The 9,881-nt window shown below is 35.3% G+C and overlaps 1 pseudogene; it reads right to left on the bottom strand.

Annotated features, from left to right (window-relative positions):
• Positions 1 to 1,000: 1,000 nt before the first annotated feature.
• Positions 1,001 to 1,446, bottom strand: LOC109271049 (protein FAM136A-like; annotated as a pseudogene).
• Between the last annotated feature and the right edge of the window lie 8,435 nt (positions 1,447 to 9,881).

Genomic DNA, 9,881 nt, shown 5'->3' with positions numbered 1-9,881 from the left:
CTCTTGTGTTTTAAGTGAATCACAGCTCATCCCTGAGTTGCTTACTTTTTCTCTTTTGACCTTCCTGTTGCCAAGGGATTGTCTCAATAGTGCTCTTTGATTTCAGGGAGCTAAATAAGCAATACTGAGTTTAGGCTCTCCTTTCATTCTATTCTATGAAAACCAGGTTTTTCCAAATCCAGTGCTTAATAACTCCGTTAATTAAGAAAGTAACAGCTCCTCCTTCAATGTTCATTCCTGGATACCAGTATACGGTGCAAGCAAACCCCCCTTTCCCTTCGATGGAGAGTGTCGCTGTGAGACTGTCCTGTCGCAGATAGCCTCAGGGTCCATCATGGCAGCCAGTGAGAGGGAAGGTCTGCTTCCCATTCCCAGTGGGGATTTTGCAGGGTTTCCTAGCTAAAAGATGTGATGTGTATCTCAAGAAATGAATATCGACGTCTTGATGATAGCCAGAAACAGACATCCACAAGGAACTGTTGAAAGTCCTAAACTCCCTCTCTCAACTCTACATCTTAAATCAACTTCATGCCCTTGTATATAAAACAAAACAACGCAAAACAAAGGCCCAGAAACCCCCTTTCTAAAAATTTTCTAAATTAGTGACCTTGTAGATTCTGTTTTGCACCTCATGGAAAATGATTTGGTTGGCAACACACAGAAGCACCTCTGCTCACACTCCACCAGATCATAGGCAGGTTAGAGAAACCTACCAGCCTGTTGGTACCTGTGCACTAAGAAGAATCTAGTACCTTGGGGGGGCTCCGGCTTGATACAAGGGAGATCCTTAGAGGTAGGACAGATACGTGAAATTTAGGCTATCAAAAACTCTCCCGCCCTCCGATCCAAATTTCAGCACCAGTTTTTTTCCATTTCACTTTTTAGGGTTGAAACATAAAGGAACCAGTGTCCAGAGGTAAGCGACACACGCCTCAAATTGCTGCCATCCTTAATTTCTTCATAAATTTCACTTAAAAGACCAAAACTCCCATTTCTCTTTTTAAATCGATTCCTGCCATCCACCCGATGGCCAATTGCAAAGACTTCTATCTCCCAATGGACAGGAGAGACTCCTCATCTTCTTGGTCATGGTCAGGATGACCTGCATGTGGTCATCCACGCACCTGGTCACACAACTCTGCAGCTGCTGTTTCACCCGAAGGTCTTTACTTCCCGCATCTATTGAAGCTTTGGCTTTGTCATTTCAGTACACGGTACACCTGGCCAGGAAGCCCTGGAACTTGTCCAACTCACTGATCACTAGTGCCTGGGCTGAAGCCAGGGACGCGTGGCAGCGCTCCATGCACTGTTGCGCCTGATGCATGGACGCCCGGCTGTTCCCACAACAGTTGGCACTGCGCCGGAACATGAGGTCTGCATCTTCCGGGTGGCTTTCTCTCCAGACTCTTCTGCCTCCTGCATCTGGAGCTGCTGCAGCTATGCCATGGCGACCTCGCGCTGAACCCCCTCCGTGCTGGCTCCCACTTGGACTCTGACCCAATCCATATTACTTAAACACTACTAGATACTACTAGTAACATTGTATATAGTCAACAGTCATTTAGATTAACCGACCCATATACTTAGGATCTCTTCCCTGTTTGTTGTTGTTTTCTGTATCTCTGAATTTACACCTGACATCATGTTCCTTCACTGGAGGAATATTATTTAGTATCTAACTTGGTGCAGGTTTGCTAATTTCAAGATATCTGTATATTTTGTTTTCTAAATATCTATTTTGTTTCTGAATGACATTTTCACTAAGTATGAAATTCTATGTAGGTAGATCTTTTCTTTAAGCATTATAAAAATACTATCAGACCCCTTGATTATGTTATAAAATCGTCTACAATTCTACCTGTTGCTCCTTTGAAAACAGCCTCCATTTATTTTCTGATTGCTTTTAAGAATAGTTTTGTATTTACTGAAGTATCACTGTGATTTTTAATGGATTATGTGTTGGATTTATTTATTTTTTGTAATTTGCATTATTTTATTTACAATTTTTTAATATTTTTATTTATAATCTTGTTCTGTGGATTCTTATTTTACATCAAATTCAGGAATTTGTCAGCATATATGTCTTGCTGTATTTATTTCCTATCCCCATGATCACTTCCCTCTTCACTAGGACTCAAATCACTTATGTTAGACCCACTCACTATATATAACACTCTGTCTTTTAATTCTTTCTAATCACTACTCATCTAATAAAGACCCAGGGGCCTGTTATTGGGGGAAAAAATCTGCTAGAACTTTTACGCTAAATAAAAGTCCATGAATACTGTATATTTTTAGTATCTATAATAACTGCTTTAATTAGCAATTTGGTATATAATATTTCAAGTTACCATTTATGTGATTATGTGTAATTCTCAAAATATACGTGGGATTTCTGTCTATATAAGTGTGTTTAGGGAATACTGAATAATTTCTTGGTTCAGCAAGTATCTCTAAGTGGTTTTCCTTTAATACTTGTAAAATAGTTTCTTAATAAAATCACAAGTTGATACAGCATCTTTTATACTACTTTTAGGATTCAATTTAATTTCAAAACTTATTTTTCTATGGATATGAAACTAATGCCAATAGCTAAAATGATCTATTGCTATCTCATACCACACAATGAATTATCTAGAATGTTTTATATATGATATATATTTAAATGAATATTGGTAATTGAAAGCCATTCTTTAAAAGTATAAAGAATTTGTAGGTTATTTTCTTGAATAAAGAGAGAGAAATTAGTTGCTGTGGCATGAGTTGAAAATCTATACCTCTAAGGGAAATTTAATGTGTTTTTTTACATTTATTTATTTTTGAGAGACAGAGAGAGATACAGAGCATGAGTTGGGGAGGGGCAGAGACAGAAAGGGTCACAGAATCTGAAGCAGGGTCCAGGCTCTGAGCTGTCAGCACAGAGCCCAAGGACACGGGGCTCAAACTCACAAACCATGAGATCATGACCTGAGCTGAAGTCAGACACTTAACCAACTGAGCCACCCAGGCACCCCTGAGGGAAATTTAATTAAACATTCCTGGTTCTACTGCTCCTAAGCCCTTTACCCTCCACTGGCCCTTAATATGCACTTTGCCATATAGCCCATTTTCACCAGCCAGCATCTAATATCTGTAGTACAGATGTTGAGTGCTTATGTAAAGACTGGGTTATGCCTTACGCAGGGAGGATAGAAGCAGGCTTTAAGCCTTTCATCATGAGTGGATAATAACTAAGTTTCCTTGTGTTTATGAGATTCTGTAATTCAGTCAATCTGTAAAATCTGCTGAGTCAGGATGTTAAGGTCCATGGGGAATTTGGAATCTTTTTTCAGTAATAGACTCCCAGCTTTATACGTACCACTAGTTTACTAATTTGTGTTTATTGATTGCCTCTGCGTGTCCTGGGCTCTTACCCAGATGGTTGGGGATAATTCATGATTAATTAAGATTAAAACGAGCAAATATGGAAAGGGGTTACTTATAAAATCAAATAAAACTCTACGTAAATTGTGTTTGAAGCTTGTTTCCAGAGATTTAAAGGTCTACAAATGCCAGTGTTGAAGTTTTTATTAAATACTATTTTTAAGATGTGGATTTCTTCGTAGGTCAATAAAACTCTCAGTTTTCAAGAGTTTCTTTCTCAGCTTTTAGTTTTCTTCATTTTGTATAGAACATCATAGAACTAAAGGATTTTAAGAGCAGTTTGATTAAACGATTAAATTCTCTGATGAAAAAGAAATATCTAGAGAGGCAGAATGGGATGTATAACAAACTCAAAATTAGGTCATGGGATTTTGGATTTTGCCTTCTATAGTCTTTAAAACCTGGACTCTAACAATCAAATCTTTCCAAAGATGGACAGATTTAAACTTTTTAAAAATAGCGATTTGGACCATTATTAAATCTCTCAAGCATAGTTTTTGGGCAGAAGCTATGTGTTCATTTTTCAGAGATGTGACACAAGTTTTAAGTGTTTAATGAAGTAGATAGGGTTTGGGTTCAATTTAAATGATCTGTATAGTCCCAACCAAGGGTGAAAAGTTTTAACTCAGTAATTACCTAAAATCTCATGTACTTCTCATAATGCTAATTCTGAATTGATAAACATGAAGATCACTTTTTTAAGACATGGGGATTTGAGCCCCTTGTATTAAGTTTCTACCTTTATAATATTTGCCATTCGTTTACTAGTTAGCATTTTAATTACCTTTTGTGTGTATCAGAATCCTACCTAGATCTATGATAATTACTGGTGATTACCTAAGCTTAGAGAAAAGCAAATATGGAGAATGTGATCTCTGGAAAGATATAGTTGTATCACTAACTATATTTGGAAAAATTCCCGTAGATGGGGAAGTTTGCACATAACAGCGTTTAAGCCTTTGACATATTTGTTCGGGTGTGCATAATTCAAGGACTGAAAAATAAATTCCACAGTTCTGTAGCGGTAGGAGTTTTTCTCTCTTTTACTTAGATTTTTTACATTTAAATTTTATTAGTGCTTTCAATATTTTTCATTGAATGCCTCCTCTCTGCCGTAAAATAAATTTAAAACTGTCTATGTTCTTATAGGTGACGTACTAATCAGTTTCACTGATCAAAATGGGAAGGGATGTTAAGTTTTCTAACCATTCTCCAGGCACCTGGGTGGCTCAGTTGGTTAAGCATCTGACTCTTGGTTTCGGTTCGGGTCATGATCTCACAGTTTGTGAGATAAAGCCCTGCATTGGGCTCTGCACTGATAGTGTGGAGCTTACTTGGGATTCTCTCTCTCTCTGCCTTGCTCTTTGCTCCTCTCCTGTTCTCGCTCGCTCAAAATAATTAAACTTAACTCTTTAACCATTTTCATTTATTTTGAGATAAATAAAGGTCTCTGTAGGCATTGATACAGTGTATAGTACAATTCATGCACCCAGAATTCTTGGAAGGTTCTGACGATGTTGGGTGTGCTTCATTGACTTAACTTATTTTGCCCGTTCTTTCTCTTCAAAAATTCCCTTAATTCTCTGCATTTACTTTGTTAATATTCCCTCCTTTGATTTGTTCTTGAAATATTTTTTTAAATGTAGCTTTTAGTCACCTGTCAGGTATCAACAAAAATGTTACTTTTTCTTGTAATTCACTCCTCACCTTCTGTGTCATGCATACATTTTATTTATTTATTTATTTATTTATTTATTTATTTATTTATTTTGGTGATCAGAGAAAGAACATGTTTGGAGAAATTAATAAGTCAAATAGACTTTCTATGAGGCCAGGAAGAAACAAAAATCTTTGTCTTCTTATAAATAAAGTTGATGTAAAATGGGATAATCCAATTAAGCAAATTTTGTTTCAAAATGTCAAGTTTAACATCTGCCAGATCATAAGACACACCTGGACAACTCTTTTGTCTTAAAAATAAACAAACAGACAAAAAAATAGACAAAATACTTATAATCTGAAGGGTTAACTGAGATAAGAATACCCCCAATGCTAATACCCCTAAAGCCTCACAAAGGTTACAGATTATTTATAAATTTTACAAAAAGTGTTAATGATGCTTTATAAGTTAAAAGACAGAAAAGGGAAAAAAGAAAAAATATTTATAGGTAAAAAGCTATAATTATCAAAATATTGGTTTCATTTTCATTGTTCTAAATAGTGTGAAGTATCCAAATATACATATGAATTAAACACAGTTCCTACTCTCAAGAAGAATATAATATGATAGATTAAACCGAGTAAATGACTATAGCTGATATCATGGCACTAATCATTTAATACTCAGTTTGTGACAGATAATTACATTCTCACATAAGAATCAGAATAACTCTGTAAAGTGCTATTGTGCTCTATACATGTACACAGTACATATATATATATATACATGTACTGAATATACACAGTATTCACTTCCCCCCTCCTTATGAATGAATGTTCTATGCTAATGTCAAACATGCTCCCTAATCTTGCAGCCTCTCTTGAAGTGAAATCTGACTGAAAATCTGCTAGTGGGAGTTAGTTGGAGTCTTGAAATTTTTGTTTTCTGATAAGGGGGCAGAGCCTTAGCTGGTACCTCGAATGCTGATGTGAAATATGGAGCTGCAGCAGCCATTTTATGACTAAGAAAGAACAAACCTGAGGAAAAGCTCCCTTTCACTACAGATTACAGAGAAGAAGCAGTGGAAGAGGTTGTATTCCTCCTGGCAATACGGAATAGTTGAACCAACAATTGTAAGGATTTCTGGTGAGAAAAATACACCAATATTTAAGTAGCTGTTTAGTTAAGTTTTGTTACTTGTACCTAAACACATTTCTAACAAATAAAATTTTATCTCATTGGTAGTATGTAGTTTACAGAGGCTATGTGACCCTAAGTGAAGAGCTTGAGAACTGAGTTGACTCCAGAATTCAGGTTCCTTCATTGTACATATTAAGCTAGAAGAAAATAAAGGAAAAAAGTATTATGTCAAGTAGAGCAGACCAAGGAATGATCTTCAGAGACAATATGGTATGTGGACCATCTTCTAGTAGAATGACAATGCTCATTTTTAGAATGTTTTTGGTATATGAAGGTATTTAGTTAGGGCACAATCTTCATCATCCAGCAAGATTTAGAAAAAAAATCATTAATATTTGAAAAAACACATTAGAAATAATAAAAAATGTGCATAGTATATCTCTCTTAATTTGCCAAAAGTAAGCTATATTTCTTAGTGACTATCTAAACATTTTTTAAAACTTGGATACAAATTTTACTCTTTTTTATGAAGGCAACTAGACATTTATGTGAGCAGCACTTCTAATTCACTTTTGGGGTGCTTCATTAATGTACATTATTATGCAGAAAATTCTTCAGAGAGCAAGCCCTGGTTGAAGCTTTACCTTGGTGAATTGCTGATTGTGTTCTATGATGACCATTTTTTTTAGCCTGTTCATATTATTTGACATTTAAAAACAGATGGGCAAATATTGGTGATGCAAGTAGAACACAATGTTCAAACCATAAAGAAATAGGGGTGTCCAGATGGCTCAGTCAGTTGAGCATCTGACTCTTGATTTTAGTTCAGGTCATGATCCCAGGGTCATGGGATTGAGTCCCAAGACTGGCTCTGCGCTGAGCGTTGAGCCTGCTTGGGATTCTCTCTCTTTCCTTCTCTTCCCTCCCCCCTCCCAAATTAAAAAACAAAACAAACAAACAAACAAAAACCCAAAACACCCACACATATAAAATGGACTATGTGGCCCCAGAGGCCATTCTTACCTTGAATCTGTATAGTTCTGTGATATTTCTTTGAGCTTAAATGAGCTCTGCTGATGCAGCTACTGAAAAACTTTGAGATAATTTGTCAGAGGTTTATGAAGATAACCACCTACTTTTTACTTTTGTCCTCTTTCATTAAGGCTGTTTTTTTCTTTTCTTTTTTGCGTTTCTATGTGGTAGTCTGTGATCTTTAGAATATCTTCCCTTTTGTAATATTCAAAGGTGTTATTTTAGTTTATTACCCTTCTCCCTATATCTTCTTGTGACTGTTATTTCATATACTAAAGAATTTGAGACTTCCAAAGAAATATATTCAATAAAATAGGTGAAAACAAATTTAAAGTATAAAATTAGGAACTGGAGAATCATGAATGACAGGAAGGGAATAAAATGTAGTTATACAAGCCTGAATTTCAAAGAAGTTCTTAAAATGAGCTACAAAAACAGTTTCTATAGATTATACCATTATACCATCCCATCCACTCCTCTCTTCGCCCCTCCCAAAACACACATGGGCTGCCCAGTTACAGAAATCCCCATTTATTCATAGTTTCAACCAGTGCTTGGACACTGACATATCACAGTTAATTTGCCAATTATAATTAGGAGGCTATTTCAGTTTAATGATTTAGGGTCACGGGTGATATCCTTCTTGGAAATATTTAAGCTGATTAAAATTTATTATTAAGTTGTTTATATATTATTTTAATGTTTATTTATCTTTGAGAGGCAGAGAGAGACAGAGCGTGAGTAGGGAGGGACAGAGAAAGAGAGAGGGAGACACAGAATCTTGAAACAGGCTCCAGGCTCTGAGCTGTCAGCACAGAGCCCGACATGGGGTTCGAACCCAAGAACCGCAAGATCATGACCTGAGCTGAAGTCAAATGCTTAACCAACTGAGCCACTCAGGCTCCCCAGGTTGTATATGTTTTATACAACATCTATCCTCTATCTACCTTATATGATAGTCTGCAAAGGGTTCAAAATCTGCCTGATTATGAAGAAAACCGCCTCTATTTTCATCTGGGCTAGATACTTCTTTTTTCAGATAATGCCAAGAGTGTATTTTTGAATTACTCACAATTCTTGTTCTTCACAATCTACACAGAGATAATTTTTTTTTTCATGTAAGTAAAAACTTTTAATGATCAAAACAAGTAAAGTATATACATTTCAAATATATATGTATGTGTATATACACATATATATGCACATATATTTAAATGATTTTAATAATTAATTAGCACATCCATCACAGTTTCTTTTTATTTATTTATTTATTTTTATTTTGGTGAAAATACTTAAACTCAAGTTTTAAGTACTCAAGTACACAACACTATGTATGACTATGGTCACCTCTGTTACACATGAGAACATCAGAACTTGTCTATCTTATAACTGAAAGCTTGTACCCTTTCCCAATCTCTTCCTATTTCTCCACTCTCCTGTCTCTGTCAACCATAATCCTACTCTCTATTTTGATTAGTTGGATCTTTTTTTTTTTTAGATTCCATACATAAGTGATGCCATGCAGTATTTGTCTTTTTCTGGTCTGGCTTATTACAGAGATCTATTGCTATTTTCTTCATTAAAATTTTGAAAACAGCAGTGTAATTCCTCCATTCTTTCTTTTTTTAAAATTTGTTTTATTGTGGGTCCTTTGCACTTCACCACACATTTTATACTCAGTTGGTAAAGTTCCAAATCAAACCCTGTTGAGATTTTAACTGAGTTTGTCTTGGGTGATGATCTGTGAATTTATAGTTTTAATCAGGTTTGGAAACATTTTCAACAAATATTTCATAAAATGTTTTCTTCCATCCTCCTTTGTTTCCCCCCTATTTTGGAGACTCCAATTTCATGCTTATTAGGCTCCTCAGCAATATCCTATTGGACACCTGGGTGGCTCATTTGGTTAAGTGCCAGACGTAGGCTCATTTCATGATCTCATCATTCATGAGTTTGAGCCCCACATCGAGCTTTCTGTTGTCAGTGTGGAGTCACTTCAGACCCTCTGTCCCCCTCTCTCTCTCTGCTACTCCCCACTCATGTTTTTTTTCCTCTCTCTCTCTCAAAAATAAGTACACATAAAAAAATCCTACTGTACAGGAATATTTTGTTTATGGTTATAAAAAACATACCTCTTTTTAAAATTTGAAGTATTTTCTATTGCTGTTTCTTTGTATGCACTACAAATATTCTATTCTTCTGTGTCTAATCTATTGTCATGACATTCCATGTATATTTCGTAAAACTCAGGTATTCCATTTTTTGTCTCCAGAAATTTAATGAAAACTGTTTTTTAATACTTCTCCTGTCTGTCTCTTTATCACACTCTTGCTGTCTTCTACCTTCTTGAACATATTGATTATAATTATATGAACTGTTTTGAAATTATTTCTATTAATTCTACCATCTGTTAAGTCTCTGATTCTATTGATTTTTTCCCCATTATGGCTTATATTTTCCTGATTTTTTGCATGTCATAATTTTTTTCATTGTATGTCAAACAAATTGTTTTGATTATATGTCAAATATAAACCTTATCCTCTTTGATACTATATAACTTTTTTATACCATTAAATATTCTTAAATCTTCCTCTTGGGTATATTTAAATTAAATATACATGTTATA

Source organism: Panthera pardus, unplaced genomic scaffold, assembly GCF_024362965.1.
Source record: "Panthera pardus isolate Hobbes unplaced genomic scaffold, ASM2436296v1 HiC_scaffold_12, whole genome shotgun sequence".
Taxonomy (NCBI): Eukaryota; Metazoa; Chordata; class Mammalia; order Carnivora; family Felidae; genus Panthera; species Panthera pardus.
This window is presented reverse-complemented; position numbering and strand designations above follow the sequence as displayed.